The 19,981-nt window shown below is 41.3% G+C and overlaps 1 protein-coding gene across 1 annotated transcript in view; it reads left to right on the forward strand.

Moving 5' to 3' along the window:
• Nucleotides 1-19,981, forward strand: part of KCNQ3 (potassium voltage-gated channel subfamily Q member 3) — a 356,336-nt gene that overhangs the window by 185,065 nt on the left and 151,290 nt on the right. The window lies entirely within an intron of this gene.

A 19,981-nucleotide genomic window follows, 5' to 3' on the forward strand; every position in this document is an offset into this window, starting at 1 on the left:
TTGGCTAATGAATGGGAATGGAACTGATACATGAGTTCTGGTTAGCAGCTTTAGGAGCTGGGGAGTCTGGGTGGCTGCAAAAGAAGAGTTGGCCATGTGGCCTTCCTCCAGCAGAGCCCTGCCCAGATTCACAGTGGACTGGTCATGTGAGCGAGGCAGAAATGACCTTTCATCACATTCAGCCACAGAGAGGGTTATGTCTTATTGTAGTGTAAACTGTACCATCATTACTGATTCACTCATATTTATATATACATTTAAAATAATTTAGAGTACATTTATGACATAGGGTTGCTTTTTATTTGTGTTGTAGTGGGAGAGGCTCTAGGAAAAGCCACATTAAACCTTCTTGAACAAGCAAAATTATTGATTAGCACACTGTCCATGAAATTGGAGTTGTAGATGGAATAGGTCATGAAATAAAAAGAGACTTTGGAGTCAGAAAGACCAAAGTTCAAATCCTGGCTTTGCCACTCACACTTTTTTTTTTTTTTTTGTCATGCTGGGCAAATGATTTGACATCTCAGCTTTAGTTTCTTCTTCAGTCAAAACAGGGTTTATAGGACCTCCTTGAAAAGCCGCCCTAAGGCAGCACTGTCCGAGAGAATTTTCTGTGATGATGGAAGTATTCTGTTCTGCACTGCCCAATATGGTACCCAGTGGCCATAGCCACATGTGGCATTCAAATTGGAACAAATTAAAGTAGGCAAATAAAATTTAAAATTCACTTCCTCAGATGACTAGCCACAATCCAAGTACCCAATAACTTTATTTTTTTAAATTTTATTTAATTTCATGTTCTGGGATTCATGTGCACAACATGTAGGTTTGTTACATAGCTAAATGTGTGCCATGGTGGTTTGCTATACCTATCAACCCATCATGGCGTTAACTATTTATCCTGATGCTCTCCCTTCCCACCCCCAACAACAGGCCCCAGTGTGTGTTGTTCCCCTCCCTGTGTCCGTGTGTTCTCACTGCTCAGCTCCCACTTGTAAGTGAGAATGTGCAGTGTTTGGTTTTCTATTCTTGCATTAGTTTACTAAGGATAATGGCTTCCAGCTCCATCCATGTCTCTGCAAAGGACATGGTCTAGTTCCTTTTAATGGCTGCATCGTATTCCATGGTATATACACATTTTCTTTATCCAGTCTATCATTGCTGGGCATTTGGGTTTATTCCACGTCTTTGCTGCTGTGAATAGTGCTGCAGTGAACACACACATCCATGTATCTTTATAATAGAATTATTTATATTCATTTGGGTATATGCCCAGTAATGGGATTGCTGGACCAAATAGTATTTCTGATTCTAGGTCTTTGAGGAATTGCCACACTGTCTTCCACTAGTGGTTGAACTAATTAACATTCCCACCAAAAGTGTAAAAGCATTTCTATTTCTCCACAGCCTCGCCAGCATCTATTGTTTCTTGACTTTTTAATCATCACCATTCTGACTGGTGTGATATGGTATCTCACTGTGGTTTTATTTGCTTTTCTCTTTTTTATTGTTGTTGTTGTAAATTTTTATTTTTATTTTTATTTTTATACTTTAAGTTCTAGGGTACATGTGCATAACATGCAGGTTTGTTACATATGTATACTTGTGCCATGTTGGTGTGCTGTACCCATCAACTCGTCAGCACCCATCAACTCGTCATTTACATGAGGTGTAACTCCCAATGCAATCCCTCCCCCGCCCCCGTGATACACCCCGGTGTGTGATGTTCCCCTTCCTGAGTCCAAGTGATCTCATTGTTCAGTTCCCACCTATAAGTGAGAACATGCAGTGTTTCGGTTTTCTGTTCTTGCGATAATTTGCTGAGAATGATGGTTTCCAGCTGCATCCATGTCCCTACAAAGGACACAAGCTCATCCTTTTTTATGGCTGCATAGTATTCCATGGTGTATATGTGCCACATTTTCTTAATCTAGTCTGTCACTGATGGACATTTGGGTTGATTCCAAGTCTTTGCTATTGTGAATAGTGCCACAATAAACATACGTGTGCATGTGTCTTTATAGCAGCATGATTTATAATCCTTTGGGTATATACCCAGTAATGGGATGGCTGGGTCATATGGTAGTTCTAGTTCTAGATCCTTGAGGAATCACCATACTGTTTTCCATAATGGTTGAACTAGTTTACAATCCCACCAACAGTGTAAAAGTGTTCCTATTTCTCCACATCCTCTCCAGCACCTGTTGTTTCCTGACTTTTTAATGATTGCCATGATTTGCATTTCTCTAATGGTCAGTGATGTTGAGCTTTTTTTCATGTTTCTTGGCCACATAAATATCCTTTTTTGAGAAGTGTCTGTTTATGTCCTTTGCCCACTTTTTAATGAGGTTGTTTTATTTTCTTGTAAATTTATTTAAGTTCCTTGTAGATTCTGTATATTAGACCTTTGTCAGATGGACAGATTGCAAAAATCGTCTCCTATTCAGTAGGTTGTCTGTTCACTCTGATGATAGTTTCTTTTGCTGTGCAGAAGCTCTTTAGTTTAGTTAGATCCCATTTGTCAATTTTTGGTTTTGCTGCAATTACTTTTGATGTTTTTATCATGAAATCTTTGCCTGTGCCTGTGTCCTGAATGGTATTTCCTAGATTTTCTTCTAGGGTTTTTATAGTTTTGGGTTTTACATTTAAGTCTTTAATCCATCTTGAGTTCATTTTTGTGTAAGGTGTAAGGGAGGGATCCAGTTTCAATGTTCTGCGTATGCCAAGTGCCCAGAATAGTTGCTCAACATGATAAGTATTCCTTTTGCTAGCAGTTGATCTGATCTATCCTCCTATAGATTGAGGGATGGGCATCACTGTGGGTGAGCAGCTGCCAGTGTGACCAGCTTGATGCAATGTGGTCAGCCTTAAGTCTACACATCTGCAGCTTACAAAATACAGAGTATCTCACCAAACATTCCACAAGAACTTGTGAAAGATATGTCCCTGGGTGAAGAAAGCAAATCTCAAAATCTCCCAAGTTTAGCCCCAGAAAGAGAATTTCCCACTGAAGAGGACCTATAGGACCAAGAAGGCTTGATTCTGTTCTTCCTTACTCTAGCCTCAGATTTTCTCTCTCTCTTTGATTCTCCTTTTCTCCTTAAGGTGGTCCCAGGGGAAGCCCTGCTCCTCATAACAATGTCTGCAGCACCCCAAGTTCCCTGCCTCTGATTCATTCCAACATCACCAGGGTAAACACTGTCTTTCAAAAATACCTTAGTGGGCTGGGCGCAGTGACTCACGCCTGTAATCCCAGCACTTTGGGAGGCTTAGGCGGGTGGATCACGAGGTCAGGAGATTGAGACCATCCTGGCTAATGCAGTGAAACCCCTGTATCTACTAAAAATACAAAAAAATTAGCCAGGCGTGGTGGCGGGCACCTGTAGTCCCAGCTACTTGGGAGGCTGAGGCAGGAGAACGGTGTGAACCCGGCAGGCGGAGCTTGCAGTGAGCCGAGATTGCGCCACCTGCACTCCAGCCTGGGTGACAGAGCGAGACTCCGTTTCAAAATGAAAACCTTAGTGAACTCCGAGAGAGAACATTAGAGGCGTAATCTCAGAGCCTATGAGGAATCTAATTTCAGTAACGTGATTGATGGAGGAGAGTTCTAGTCCTTTTCAGGACTCCCTGGTTCAATCCCAAGATACACGAGCAAGACCCTTGCCTGTGTGATTTGCTTGCTGCCACCTCCAGATAACAACTTATCACCCAGTTTCTGGACACCATCTCACATGTCATGCCTGACTCTTCAATAATCAAGACCCAAAGAGATACGACATGCCTCCCCACCCAATGCCTTCCGTCTCATCCTCTGCATCTCAGTCTGAAGACCTGCCTCCCCTACAGTCTGACAGCACCACATAATAAGAAGCATAGCATGCAGGGACAGATGACTCATTCTCACGTGAAACTGGATTAAAGAACAAGAGTCAGCTTTCAATCATCATTTCTAGTCGTATAGGGTAAAACTCTCTCTGAAACAGTGTTTTTCCTCTGCTCTGACAGCACAACAATCACTAACACAGAAGAAGACATCTCAGACCAAAGGTATGGGGGTTTTTCCATGTATACCAGGCAGCAGACACCATCTGAGTGTCCCCCAAATCAGTTCTGACACCATCTACCTGGAGATAGTGTCAGGTCCCATAGACTGGAGGCTCAGTACTCAAACTGCCTCCCGTCAGACACTAGTCTCAAGTTCAGACCTCTAGAACTTCTGAACAAGCAGTTGCCAGTTGGGATTCCCATGACCCCCTCTTTGAGTTTGATTAATTTACTAGAATAGCTCACAGAACTCTGAGAAACACATTTACAGTTTATTATAAAGGATATTACAAAGGATGCAGATGAAGAGATACATAAGGTCAGGTCTAGGGGAAGGGGTGTGGAGCTTCCATGTCCTCCCTGGATTTACCACCACCCTCCAGAAATCTTCACATGATCAGATGTCTGGAAGCTCCCTGAACACAGTTCTCTTGCGTTTTCTATGGAGGCTTCATTACATAGGCATGATTGACAACCCTGTGGAAATGTGATTGGACAAAAAGCACGTAATCTACACCAGCAAGACTCGTCTGTTCAAACCTTTCTTGGTCTGTCTGTGTAGCATTCCTTCCTCTAGGGTATGAGGCAGGACTCTCTCTGGATTAGGGTATTTTGATCCATAATCAGATTAGAGCTTGGCACTGGGCAGGTGAAAGAAGGACATGAAGAAGGTCAGAGAGAGATTCTGTTTCCTGAGGCCTAAAGTGCCCCAATATTATAAGGACTGTGGGAGTTAGGAGCCAGGAACCAGTGGATGAAAACCAAGTATGTATCATAACACCACACTAGTGCCCTTGTCAGTTTGTGCACCTAAGACAGATGAATATCCATGTGTCCAACTCTCCATCCACCCATTCATTCCTCTCTTAGTCCATCCTGCTGTCTCTCCATCCATGCATTTATTCAACCATATCTCCACTTATTAGCTCCTTCCTTCCATATATCCACCCACAAACATTTGTAATGTGGTCAATAGCTTAATCTCTGTGGTCAGATTCCATGGGTTTGGATTCTAGCTCTTCAAATTATTACCATGTGATTTGGTCTCTCTGAACCTCTTTTTCCTCATTTGCACAATGGGGATGAATAATATTTACCTCATACTCCTAAGATTGGATGAGAATTACATAGATGGTGCATATAAATCTCAGTGATACTTTTTGATGCATAGGTAAGCATTCAACCACTGTTATCAATTATTAATATCCTACTATAGAGAGTGGGGAAATCAAGACACTTGAGGTCCAGCCATCTGCAAGGAGCTCTTCATGCCAGTGAGAGTCAAGCTTTTTCCTGCCTTTTATGTATTTGATTATTTCAGCATATATCACTTCAAGTAATAATAGGTCAGTGAAGCCTGTCATTTGGGAATTATAACTCAATATGTGAAAAAGAGATTAAAACTCTTAAATGTGTGGGCAATGAACAATTTCTGGCATTCAGATAGGACAAGGGTGGGGTGGGCTGTTTAGGAGATGGAAGTTATTAAAAATCTGTTTATGGAGAGCTCCTGCTCTCTGTCAGTCTGCAGGATATTTCCTTGGTTATTTCTCTTCTTTTGTCTGCAACTTACGGAGGCCAAGTAATCTTTTTACATTTTATATTCTAAGACAGGCTTAATGTTGCTGTTTTTAAAGTTATTTTGTCCCATAATGGTCTCATCTGGTTCCTAATATGCAGTTATAGATGGCATAAATGAATGGATCACCCCAACAATTTGGGGGCCTTGGCTCTGGGGTCTCAAAAGCCTCTCTGCATCTGGTTATGTGTGAATAGTAAAAGCCCTGATTTTTCCTAAGTGAAATCTCATATGGATTTTATAATAAGTAAAACAGATAACATGAATCTTGGCTACAATAATGGATAAACATTGGGGATATTATTGTCTGAGCTAAGTGTGGTTGCATGTGGTTCAGAAATATGTCCAAAAACTCTAGCAGATGCATAAAAAAATTAATGCACTTTTAGATATACAATTAATAAATTGCCTTCATGATAATATAAATTTACATGATTTGACATTGGCAATGTCCTGGAGAACAACAACAATAAGAAGCAGCCCTGGGTATATTTCACATCAGCAGTCTATATCTTGGTGATAGAAAATCACTTTTGTTGGTACTTTTGCAAAGCCATGAAAAGAAACATTTGCATTCATCTCTGTCAGTATCCAAAAGAGAAAGTCAATTGGTGTTCAAGATGAGGAAGGCAAGAAAATTAACATTTATTGTTCAGCTACTAGGTGTTAACACTGTGCTGAGTGCATTACCGGATTCTGTGAATCCCCAAATCTATTGTCTCAATTTGCTGTCTCCCTTTCCTCCCACCCTAGTCTGGCTTATTTTACCAAAATGATTTTTTCTGAGATCCTCAATTCATGGCATTCAGTGGACAGTTTCCAGTTGCAATTGTATTTGATACCTCAACAGTATTCAGCACTTCTTGAAATCTCTTCTTCTTCTAACTTCCATGGCCCTGTATCTCCTGGTTTTCTTCCTCTCCGTTGGTTCCCTATCATCTGAGAGGTGCCTGTCCCTTCCAGACAGAACACTGTGCCTAGGAAATCTCATCCATCTGCAGGACTGCCAGTATTCTTCTGATTTCTCACAGTAGCGTCTGCTCCCTGCCTGAATATCCACTTGCCTTATTGTTATTGCAACTTAGGTAACGTCATCTTTCCTCAAAAATCTCATCCTGTTCCAGTGTTTTCTAACTCAGCATGGTGGCACTTCCATCCTTTCCTACCAGAAACTTAAAACATCCACGAAACCTATTTCTCACCCTCCACATCCGCCAAGCCCTCTTGTCTTTATCTTCCAATATTTCCTGATGTCTTTACTTCTCCACATCCAATGCCATCCCTTAGTTCAAGCCAACATAATTTTGTGTCAGGATTAGTACAGCCCCCTCACCAACCATTCTTGCATCTCCTCCATTGTCTACTAGATTTTAGTCTTTGGCTAGACCTCAAGAAATGCTAGATATAAGATATTAATTTAACTCTTTTAGTGACTAATCAAAGCAGTGGGCAGGCTTTCCATGTCAGAAGTATTTATTGTGAATGTTGTGCTCTTTATTAGGATTTCAGATTTGATATGAAAGGACATGAGATAATTTTCATGGATGAGCTTTTGTCTTGGCCTCTACATTAGTGGATATCAGCTGAATGAATGAAAGTCTGCTGTACCCAAAACCATTTTTCTACAGATGTGGAGATTGAAGCTCCTTCTGAAAAGGCAGGGAAGAGTCTACAAAAGAGACAGCGAGTAGAATTGTGTCACTGGGACTTAGCTCTATTTGGAGATGTTGGGATTTTTTTCTTCTTGCTGCCAAGGATGCAGTCACAGATTGGATAAGAGACTCATGAAGGTCACATTCTGGCCTTTGGGAAGTCTGTAATATAAAAAAGAGACAGAAAAACAACATAAATGCATTACTTATCTTGGAGCTTTACAGCAAACAGAATATTTTCATTTATATATTTGTAATAGAATGAATAATCCCCTCCTTTCCCCTCCCCCCCACAAAAATATCCATCTCTTTACCCATGGAACCTATGAATGTCACCCTAGTTAAGGATCTTGAGATGGGAGGATTATCTCAGATTATCCTGGTGGGCTCTGAATATAATCATACGTATCCTTGTAGGTGAGAGACATTGAGAAATTTGACATACAGATAGAGGAGAAAAAGGCAATGAGAAAACAATGCAGAGATTGGAATGATACAACCAAAAACCAAAGAATGCCAGCAGCTACCAGAAGCTGGAAGAGACAAGGAAGGATTCTCCCCTAGAGCTTCCATAGGGAGCTGGCTCTGCTGGCAAAAGGATACTGATTTTAGGTCACCAACTTTGGGTAATTTGTTACAGCAGCCATAGGAAACTTCATACTGAAATTATTGATCATATAAATGATATATGAGAAGTGCTAACCATTAAAATCCATGCATTTTAAATCGGCATGCCATAAAATGATGCTCAAAGCTTCTTTCTATCCCTCTAGCCTTTTTGAGGGGTATTCTTGTTGAATGAGGACCCAGCTATGTACTTACCACATAACCCTTGAATTGAGAACATGTCTTAGTGATGCATTTTTTAACCTGCCTCTTATATTCAATGTCTTTGCAGCTCAGTTGACATTTTTGCTTACAGAATCACTTTGAAATCCACTTCAACTTCTTGAACACCGACCATAGTTCTGACTACTTGGAACTCCTACCTTTTCACTTGTATCACAAGTAGTGTAATCATGTTGCATTGACAAGGCCTTGCCATGTGATAGTATAAATAATACCACTCTTCCCGCACTATGAATGGCTCTTGAGTATTCAGACCATGTTGCCATGCTGTTGAAAGGTCCTGGACACATCGGTAGACAGATGAGTCCAGTGGAAGAGTGGGTCAGGGACAATGCTAGTAGGGTTAGTTCAGCTTTGAGTTTTGTAAATATTAGTTCTGTATTGAAGGATCTCAAAATCCAGAGAACAAAACAGACACGTAAGAAAGAAAAAAACAAACAAACAAACAAAAACACCCATACAATGCGCTGCCCTATGAAAGAGGTAGAGACAAAGGGCTTTGGGAGTAGAGATATGGAAACAATACAATGCCAGAGAGTCAGAAAGCTATAGGGAAACAAGACAGTATCAGCCTTGATGACTTTGTAGCTCAGAGGAGGGGAAGGAGGGGCATTTTAAACAGCTGGCATAGCATGGGCAAATGTGATAAGGGTGACTTATGTAGTGAAGAACATGTAGTCCAAAAGCAGCAGAGCATCTCATGTTTATGTGGGAGAAGTTCCTAAGGGAAGCCAATATTGAGAAATGACTTTTGCATCATCAAAGGCAAAATTATGAGATGCCTCATAGTGTCCTGTACCATACAAGCAATTTATAAAGAGTAACATAGGAATGCTGATGAGAATGAGGTGATTAAGACCTCTCATGTAGTGTTTGTGGGAGGCTAAGTTAATCCAATTTTATTAGGGAATGACTTTACAATATGTATTAAAAACCATAAACATATCCATGTATTTTACCCTGAGAATACTGCCTTCAAGAATCTATCCTAAAGGAATAACACAAAATATGGAAAGATGCCATGCATAAAGATGTTCATTGCAGCCATGTTTATAATGTGGAAAGCAAAAAATAACTTACTGTGTACAAGAAGAAGGAAATAGTGAACAAAATCATGGTTTCTAGAGCTTACAAGGTGGCAGCCCAGGACCAAAGCCAGAAATATGACTTTGTCAATTTTTTTAAAATGAGTTTTTTTAACAACATAAAATTAACCATTTTAAAGTTTACATTTCAGTGGCACTACATGCATAATGTTGTGCAACCATCACCTCTGTCTAGTTCCAAAATATTTCTGACACCCCAAATAGAAGCCCTGTACCTATTAAGCAGTTATTGCCCATCTCATTTTTCCCGAGTCCCTGGTAATCCCTAATCAACTTTCTGTCTATCTATTCTGGATATTTCGTATAGATAAAATCACACATATGAGCCAGACGTATTTTATGTCTTGCTTGTCACTTAGCATAATGATTTCAAGGTTCATCCACATTGTAGCAAGGAATAAAATATCAGTAGTGCATTCATTGTAATAGCTGAGTAATATTCCATTATCTGGAGAGACAACATTTTGTATATCAATTCATCCACTCGTGGATATTAGGGTTGTTTTCAACTTTTGGCTATTGCCAATAGTGCTTTTGTGAATATTTGTGTACTAGGTTTGTTTAAATACCTGTTTTCAATTTGGAGAGTACATACCTATGAGTAAAATTTCTGGATTGTCAAATTTAAAAGAAATTGAACTTGAATGTCTTTAGTTGGGCCTCATATTCAGCTTGGCTTCAGTTTTAATCACTGTCTCTGGTTTTATACCCAACCCTTTTATATTCCTACATTTAAATTACACTGTCCCTTGAAGTCATCTCATTTGGGTATGTGATCACTTTCAGCCAGTCTTTGAACTGCTACATGGCAATGTAAAATAATTCTATAAAATCTTTAATAATATGGTGAAATGTTTCCATTACAAAATTAGAGGAGAAAGATCAGGTTACTGTATCTAAAGTATTTTTTAATCAAAACATCTGCCTTAGTTGGTCTTATGCTTCTATAACAGAGTACCTGAGACTGGATAATTTACAAAGAAAAGAGGTTTATTTTGGCTTGTAATTCTGAAGGCTGGCAAGTTCAAGATTGGGCAACTATATCTGACAAGGGCCTAGTGCTGCTTCGTCAGTTGGTGGAAAAGTGGAAGGATGAGCAAGCTAATGTAAAGGGAGCAAAATGGGAGAGGTAACCTCTCCTTATAACAACCCACTCTCATGGGTGGGATGGGAACTAATCCATTCCTGTGAAAACTAATCCAGTCTTACGAAAAAGACATTAATCCATGTTAATGACCTAATCACCTCTTAAAAGAACTACCTCCCAATGTTGCCACAGTGGGAATTAAATTTCAACGTAAGTTTTGACAGTGACAAATTACATCTAAACCATAGCAGTCCTCCCTTGGACCCCCAAAATTCATGTCCTTCTCACGTGCAAAAGTCATCTATCCCAGCAGCCTCAAAAGTCTTAACTCATTCGAGCACCAACTCAAAAGTCTAAAGTCCAAAGTCTCATCTGAGACTCAAGGCAAGTGCCTTCACAGCTTCCTGTGAGCCTGTAAAATTAAAAACAAGTTGTCTACTTCTAAAATACAATGGCAGAACAGGCATACGGCAAACATTCTCCCTCCAAAGGAACAGATAGGGAGGAAGAAATGAGTTACCAGCCCAAAGCAAGTCTGAAACACAGAGGGGAGGATGTTAAATCTTAAAGGCCTCAAATAATCTTTCATTCTATGTGTTGCCTCCTGAGCACACTGGAATGGGACTGGGCTCCCAAGGCCTCAGGTGACTCCTCCCCTACAGCTTTGCTGGGTGCGGTTCATGTGACTGCTCTCTCTGGGTAGAGTTACATCCTGGTGTCTGTGGCTTTCTTAGGCAGGTGTTGCAGGCTGCTCGTGGCTGTATTCTGGGGCTCTGACAGTGGCCCCAACCTTACATTTCCATTGAGTGTAACCAGTGGAGGCTCTTTATGACTCCACCCATGAAGGAAATTTTTGCCTGGGTTCGCAGGCTTTCTGTAACATCCCTTGAAATCTAGGTAGAGAAAGCCATGCTTCCTTAACTCTTACATTCTGCACACCTGCAGAATTAGCACCACATGGGCACCACCAAGGTCTGCAATCTGCATTCCAGAGGGATAGGAAGAGCCACACCTGGGGCCACTGGAACTATGATTGGAGTGGCCAAGGGGCACTGTGCTGGAATATGAGGGGCAGAGTCCCTAGGTAGCCTGGGCAGTGAGCCAGCTGGGGACACCCTGGGTCAATCCCAGAAATCCATTCTTCCCTCTTAGGCTTCTGGGTATATGACGGGAGGGACAACCTTGATCTCTGAAATGTCTTGGGGTCTTTCTCCCATAGTTTTGATGAGTATTACCTAGCTCCCTTCTAATCCATGTTAATTTTCTTGGCAAATAGTCTCTGGGCCACACCCTGGATTTCCTCCTGAAACGCTCTTCATTCTCTACCACGTGGCCAGGCTGTGGATTTTTCAAATCTTTTCACTCTGCTTCTCTGTTTTCTAGCAGCTCACTGTAAACAGTTATAAGTAACCATACATCAGCCTGAGCACTTTGCTATTAAAAACTTCTTCTGCCAGATATGCTATTCCATTGCTCCTAAGTTTGGGCTTCTACAAAGCCCTAGGGCATGGACACAGTGCCTCCAAGTCCTTTGTGGCTATACAACAAGTTCCCAGTAAGATATTCCTCATTTTCCATCTGATATCTCATAAAAATGGCCTTTACTCTCCATATTTCTATCAGCTTTCTAGTCATGACCACTTAACCAACCTCTAAAAAGATCCAGACTTTCTGTAATCTTCTTATCTTCTGAGCTCTCACCAGAATCACCCTTAATACTCCATTCATGGCAATACAGGCTTTTTTCCAGCCTGCTATTTCCAAATTTGTTCAGCCCTGACCCATTACCCAGTTCCAAAGCCACTTCCATATTTTCAGGCTGTCATCCCATTCATCAGTACCAATTTTATGCCTCAGTACATTTTATGTTGCTACCAAAAAAATACCTATGACTGAATAATTTATACAGAAATGAGGTTTATTTTGACTCACAGTTCTAGAGGCTGGGAAGTCTAAGATGAGGGAGCTGCATCTGGTGAAGCACTCGTGCTACTTAATAGCATGGCAGAAAAGTTGAAGAGCAAGCAAGTGCCTGCAAAGAGAGCAAAATAGGAGAGGCATGTTCACCCTCATGGGAATTAATTCATTCCTGCCAGAACTAATTTAGTCTTATGAGAAAGACATTAATCCATGTTAATGACCTAATCACCCCTTAAATGCACCAGCTCCTAACATTGTCACATTGGCAATTAAATTTTGACATGAGTTTTGGCCAGGAAAAATCTAAACCACCCTAGGTGTCTAATTTTAAGTGTCTAATCCTAAGGCTAGTAAATATGACCTGAATTTCTTTTCCTTGGAAAGATATTTATAAAATCTCTCTAGAAAATTCTCCATATGCAGGCTGCTGTGTTTCAGACTTGTTTTGGGCTGGTAACTCAAGCAATTGCAGGCTGACAATTGCTCCCCTTTCCTCCTCTCCATGGGACACTCATGTCCAAAGAATAGGTAAAAAAGTATCTATAGAGTTTCACAGACAGACAGATCTTAATTTAAATAACACCTTGGCACTGCCTAGCTATGTTACCTGAGAGAGATACTGGACACAAAGTGGGTTTTAACAAATGGTCTTTATTGAATCAAAATTAATCTGGTGTTTTCTTGAGTTTCTTGTTTCTGAGGTATAACTTACAATACAAGGTATATTTACCCCTGGCCACTGGACCAGGAATGACCATTTGCTCCTCTTCATCTGGAATCTGCCTCCTCATGCCCCAGGGTCACTTCCTTAGAAAGACACTCTCGAGCCCTATTGTCAACAGCAGAGTGGATCTCCTTGTAGCATCTCATTTCTTTCCTTCGTAGCATGTAACTCAACTTGTACTTCTTTGTTTGCCCTTGTTTGATGTACATTTCCTCATCTGACTCTAGACTTCTAAAGACAGGAGTTTCATCTATATACCTAGTGTCAAACACAGAGTCTGTCTGATACAAAAGTAGATGCCTGACAAGTATTTGTTTGAATTGAATGAATAGAAATAAAAAGATTGAGGTTCCAATCCTGATCTTACTAGGCTTATAATCCTTGTGACCATGTTTTCCTAGTGCCTACAAGGAACCAGTTTGTAAAAGATGATGTCAGAAATGCCCAGCATAGAACTAAGTGTGTAACAGCAAAAACAATTATCTTCTACATGTGTATCTTCTCCATATTTTCAGAGCATGTTCAAATCCCACATGATGTATCACTGATACCTTTTCCCATTGTCTAACCTGGCATAGGGTACTGATGACAAGGGAGATCAGGAATCTACTAAGATGTTCATGGAGGCAGCAGTCTGCTGGCCATTCTGACCTCCATTGCTAATGATGCAAATGAGACCAGGAAGAGGACCTTCCACCCAGCACTGGAATCTCTGCCAGTGAAATGCAGAACATATGGAAACAAATCCATCACATTTGTTCACTTGAGTATGCTGGTCTTTCCTTTGAATGTGTTTCCTGTTAAGAGAAATGCAGGAAAATATAATGGTAAAAGGAGAGGATTTGTAATAATACATGCTGAGTCTATTAATGTATTCCTTTTTAATGCAACACTTTGCTGAATAAAGTCCACTTTATGCCCTGATACTGGACTGTGTGCTGGAGAACCGAAGATAAATGTTTTTGTTTTTATTTTATTTTTTGCCTCTCTGAGCCTCCATTTACTCCTCTGGAAAATGGGAACTCATAATAAGGCCGACTCAGGAAAGTCCTGATGAGATATTTAGGAGCAATGGAGCAGATACTCAATAAGAATTTCTATGGATATCTTCCACCAAACACACACACGCATGCACACACGCACACACACACACACGAGAGAGAGAGAGAGATCCTCTTGTCCTTTCTGCCTCATTCCCTCCGTATGTTTTGTTTCCCATCTGTGATTCCCTCCCAGCCACTGTCTTCCTTTCTCCTCTCTGCCCAGGCTTCACTCTGCTCCCTCACTGAGCTCCTTCCTTCACTCTCTCATATCCTGGCTCCCTCCTGCCAGTTTTTTTCTCACCACACTTTGTTGGGACCCTGTGGCCTCTGAGCACCCTAGTGGTCATTGGGCCAGGCTTGTGGCATGTAACATGCAGGTTTCCCCATCAGGAGGGCAACCCTGCTAAGTGGAGGTCAGAGCACAATTCTATTTTGGAAGCTTCATGGAAACAGAGCTCTTGACAACTGATGCCGAGGAAAAGGGAGGGCTGGTGGCACCTGCGTTGGTGCCTAAGCTGGTCTGGCAGGCATCTTGGGGAGAAGGCAGCCCTATGCCAAGCAGCCCTGGCAAAGCATGAGTCTTAGAAACGGGATCCTTCTCACGGAGGAGCAGGAGGGAAAATGCAAACAGAAAAAGATGTTTGCAGGGGGTGGGAGCAGAGCAAGGGGGGATAAGCACTGAGGGAAGGAAGAAGAGACAAAGAGGGAACCTGGGACATGCTGGAGAGTATGTGAAAATCAAAATTGTGTTCAATCCTCCAAAACGTAGCGAGGGGGACAGATGGGACTGGGAACAATGTGGTGGCCTACTCTCCCCCTGTGATTCGTTAGCCAAGCAAAGGAAGGTTGGACTGAAATTTCTCACCTGTTAAAATTCAGGAGAAAGACGTGGCTCTTTTTAACCTACTTGAGAATAGGATACAAGACTGGAAGAGAAACTCTCAGAGGATTATCTCATGCCATACTATTCAGGCAGTCACAGTGTAATTCACTCAGGCAGATAGTGTTTTGAAATCCCTACTGGAGCCTGGAAGATAAAACCAGTTCTTAATCTCATGGTGCTGATAAAGCAGGGATCCCTGTTGAGTCTTACAGGGTGCTTTGGGTATAGGATGCTTTGGGAGCATATGTGATGGGCCAGTATGGTTAGCAAAATCATGGTGCAAGTGCATTGAAGCCACCACGTGAAAGAGGAGTTGGAGTGAGATAGATGAAGAATGTGACGAAGGTGATTGATACAGAGGGAAGAATGTGTGTGAAGACCCAAGGAAGAGAGGTCGTGTTGAAGTTTCCAGAGTTGCAAAACCATCAGTGAGAGTAGTGAGATGAGAGGTAAGAGAAGTGCTCAGGGAGCATCTTGATCTTTGACAGGAACTGGGGCTCCACCCCATAGGCAGTGGAAAGCCACTGCAGGGTTTTGAGCATCTGAAGGTCTACGTGAACCTCACTTTGTAAAGTCCTCCCAGGCTGCAGTAAACATGGTGGCGGCTGGGGTGTGGGGGTGCCAGTGGGCATGCAGTCAGGAGTTGAGTGAATGTGGAGGGGCTAGGTCAGAGGTTGTTATAGTTGTCCATGTGGAAACTTAGGATGGAGATGGAGATGGAGATGGAATGAAGTAGGTCCATATTCATTTCATATATGTATATATATACACACACATACATATATATATTCCATATATATGCATATTCCATGTATATATGTGTTCCATATGTACATACTCCATGTGTATGTGTATATATATTCCGAGTATATATATATGTGTGTGTGTATTTGTGTGTATATATAATTTTCTATGGAGTTCAGTGCTGCCTTCTTGGAGTAAGATAGCAAAGGAGGAAGGGCAGGTGCTTTTGAGGTGCCAGAGCACCTCTTGGGGAGTGCCACCGTATGCCTGTAAGTTCCCACTTAACTGTGTTTTCAGGGAGACAGAGCTTTCCTAAAGGAAGGGCACATGGTATTAGTCGTGTAATGCCAAACGAGGTGCTCAGCCTCAATCTCTGTTTCCAAATTTGTCCAGGAGAGTTAATGATATCTTATCCACAGGGCTGATGTGGACTATTAAATGAAGTCACATCTGCCTGCCACTGAAGACAGGTGGTGCCTAATAAAGGAGAGCTTCTCACCCTCAGCTTTCTCTTCCCACCCCAAGCTGAACAATAACCCTGATGATTGCTTTGTTCTGGTCTTCCTAGAATCCAAGCTTTTTCAGAAAATAAAGGAATTGCATCACTTCTTTCTCCCGTGTTCCAAACTGTGTGACACTTAACCCTGGAACAAGCCCCGGCATAGTTCTCTGTGCTCAGTTCCTACCACATTCTCTGCCAACTACATGACAAATGCAACTACATCGCAAACAAAAAGAGGAATGAAATCACATTCGTCCTTGAACATGATTAACTCATTTCCACCTTCTGATTTTTGCACCAGCTGCTCCCTCTGCCTGGAATACACTTTCTGCATATCTTCTCATGGCTGGCTCCTTTGTCCCTCATCTCTCAGCTTAAATGTCATCCCCACCAGAAGGTCTTCTGTGACCACTGATAGAGTTTGGATGTCCCCTCTAAATCTCATGCCAAGATGTAATCTCCATTGTTGGAGGGGGGATCTGATGGGTGGTGTTTGGGTCATGGAGGCAGATCCATCACGGCTTGTTGCTGTTCCCACTATAGTGAGTGAGTTCTCAAGAGATCCGGCTGTTGTGAAATGAGGCACATCTCTGCGCCCACTCTCCCTCTCTCTCTCTCTCTCTCTTGCTCCTGCCACGTGAGATGCCTGCTCCTGCTGCTTCAATTTCTGCCATGAGTGAAAGCTCCCTAAGGCCCCCCAGAAGCCAAGCAGATGCCAGCACCATGCTTGTACGGCTTGCAGAACCATCAGCTAATTAAATCTCTTTTCTTATAAGTTACCATACCTTGGATATTTTTTATAGCAGTGCAAGAATGGACTAATAGAATACTCAAGTTAAAGTAGCCCACCCCCTTCAATCATGGCGGCCTGGGACATCTTTATTGAAGTTTTCTCTCTGAAATTATCTTGAGTATTTGCTTATTGTTCATTATGTGTCTTTCCGCCCCCAAAAACTGTAAGTTCCATTGGACCAAAGAATTGGTTTTTCTTGTTCACTCCTGTTATCGCCAGCACTTGGAAGAGGGTCTGTCATAAGTTGAGTTCTCAGTAAATTATGCTGAATAAACAGTTGACTATCCATCAATACTCGTATCCTAATTGCTAATTCCTTATGGAATCTCAGACCCAGGATCTCCCTTGAGAAGCTCAGAACTACCATATATATATATATATATATATAGAGAGAGAGAGAGAGAGAGAGAGAGAGAGAGAGAGAGTTTGGATATACATATATACACACACACACACATATACACACACATATGTATGCATATATATGCATATATGTGCACATAAGTATATGTTAATGTCTGCAGATATGCAGATATCATATATGTGTGTTTGTGCTTACATGCATGTTATATGTGCATATATGTATACATATACAATCATGTGTATACATATATACATGTGTGCGTGTGCATGTATATATGTTGGTATGTATCATCAATAGAGCAGATAATAGCATCTTCACTTTGAAGTTGTGAAAACCAGGCTCAGATAGAAAAGTCTCATATCTGCCCAGACTTGTGTGCATTTCTTTTCCTCCTAGTTATTGAAAAGTAGAGAGAGAAAATTAGCAAACGGTCCTGATGCCTCTTACTTACCGAAAAATCCAAACCTGAAGACTGCCTCTGTTGTGGTGTGGCCAGAGTGCATGTTGACCACAAATGACCAAGAATCAAGAACCCTGGGTGGCCCAATTCCTCAACTGTGAAATTGCATTCCCAATGACTGCCCAGAATTCTGTGAGGGACAATGAGGTCATGGTCCTAATCTGATTTCATGAGAACAATGCTTGCCTTCCATCCTAATTGAAATTGCCAGTTATAGGTCCTATTTCAGATTCAGTACCTCTTTCTTCTATTTCTCCAGGCCTTGGGGAAGTGGAGAAATACTCATAATAGTCACCATTTCCCAAGTGAGATTTCAGGAAACCAGTCTCTTAGATCAGCATTCTTGTCTATTGACTGTGCAATAAAACCTTTTTGACAGTCGGTCTATGAATTCTTAGAAAAAACGTTTTTAAATGCATAAAATAAAATTCATAGGATTACAAAGGAAGCTAATTATGCTGAAATACGGCTTAAATTTTTTTAATGCAAAGTAATATATGTGCATTATTAACACATTAAATAACAAAATCCAGCAACTAGACCTAATAACTACCATAATTGCAACGTGGTGAAGAGTGTAAAATGTTATTTCAAAATATCTGCCACAGTTATAATGTGGTATTAAAATATCTGTGATTTCTTTTGGTGACAAAGTCAAAGACACTATTAATACTACTATGGTTTCCCTACATTCATAACTGAAGGAAATGATGAAGTTTAATTAAAGCAGGGGTCAACAAATGATTTCTGTATGTTTAGGGAGTGTATGTTTAGGGAGAAAACTATTTTCCTCCTACTATTTTTTTTTTTTTTTTTTTTTTTTTTTTTTGAGATGGAGTCTCACTCTGTCACCTGGGCTGGAATGCAGTGGCACAATCTTGGCTCACTGCACCCTCCATCTCCCCGGTTCAAGCAATTCCCCTGCCTCAGCCTCCCGAGTAGCTGGGATTACAGGTGCATGCCACCATGCCCAGCTAATTTTTTTGTAATTTTAGTAGAGACAGGGTTTCACTATGTTGACCAGACTGGTCTTGAACTCCTGACCTCAGGCAATCTGCCCACCTCAGCCTCCCAAAGTGCTGGGATTACAGATGTGAGCCACCACGCCCAGCATCCTCCTATTATACTCTTGGCACTCAATACGTCTGTGACCAGATGTGTTTTCTGTTTGTTTGTTTGTTTCCCACACTGACCAATTCTCTGACAATAGCTGGCCATCCTACAGTGTAACTCAATTCTGACGGTATCTACCTAGAGAGAGCATCAGATCCCCACAGGTTAAAGGTTCCGGACCACAAGACAGCACCCCACTTTGGACACCAGGTTACCCACAACTTCTGTCTGACTTGGCTACAAATCAGAGATTTCCACAACCCACTTGTTTCAATAATTGCTAGAGTGACTCACAGAACCCAGGAAAACAGTTCACTTACTAGTGCCAATTTATTACAAAGGATATTTTAAAGGATACAAATAAATAAGTAGGTGAAGACATACATAGTACATAGGGGGAGGTTTGGAGGGCCCTCAAGGGCAGCTTCCGTTCCTGTGGAGTTGGGTTGCACCATCCTCCTGGCACATTGATGTGTTCACCAACCCAGAAGTTCTCTGAATCTAGTAGGTCAGGGATTACTATGAAGGCTTCATCATGTTGGCACAATTAATTACTAAGTCAGTCTCTAGCCACTGCCCCTTCCCAGAGGATGGTGGCAGGAGGGAAAAAAGCTCCAAGCTCTAATCTTGGCTTTTCCTTTCTGATGATCAGCTCCCATCCAGGAATTCACCAAGAGTCACCTCATTAAAACAAAAGACACTTCTACCACCCAGGAACTTCTAAGAGATTGAGATCTCTGTGTCAGGAACTGGAGTCTAAGACCAAAGATCAGAGCAAAAGATGCTCCTGTAAACCCTATTATTCATAAAATTACAAGGGTGTTAGGAACTCTGTGCCAATAACCAGGGACAAAGTATATATTTCTTAATATAAATCACAGTAGTCACACTGTAAATAGCAAGTTGGTAAATTGTTTTTGACTTTTCATGTTTGAGGAACTTAGTCTTTGTTATACCTACTCAGTTCAGCAATCACAGCAAGAAACAGTCACAGACAAAATGTAAGTGAAAGGGTGTGACTGTGTTCCAAATAAACAATACAATTTTATTATAAAAGCAGGTAGTGGGGATGGATTTGACCCATAGACTGGAGTTTATTGGAACTTAAATCAGAGGAC

The sequence above is a fragment of the Rhinopithecus roxellana genome, chromosome 9 (genome assembly GCF_007565055.1).
Source record: "Rhinopithecus roxellana isolate Shanxi Qingling chromosome 9, ASM756505v1, whole genome shotgun sequence".
Taxonomy (NCBI): Eukaryota; Metazoa; Chordata; class Mammalia; order Primates; family Cercopithecidae; genus Rhinopithecus; species Rhinopithecus roxellana.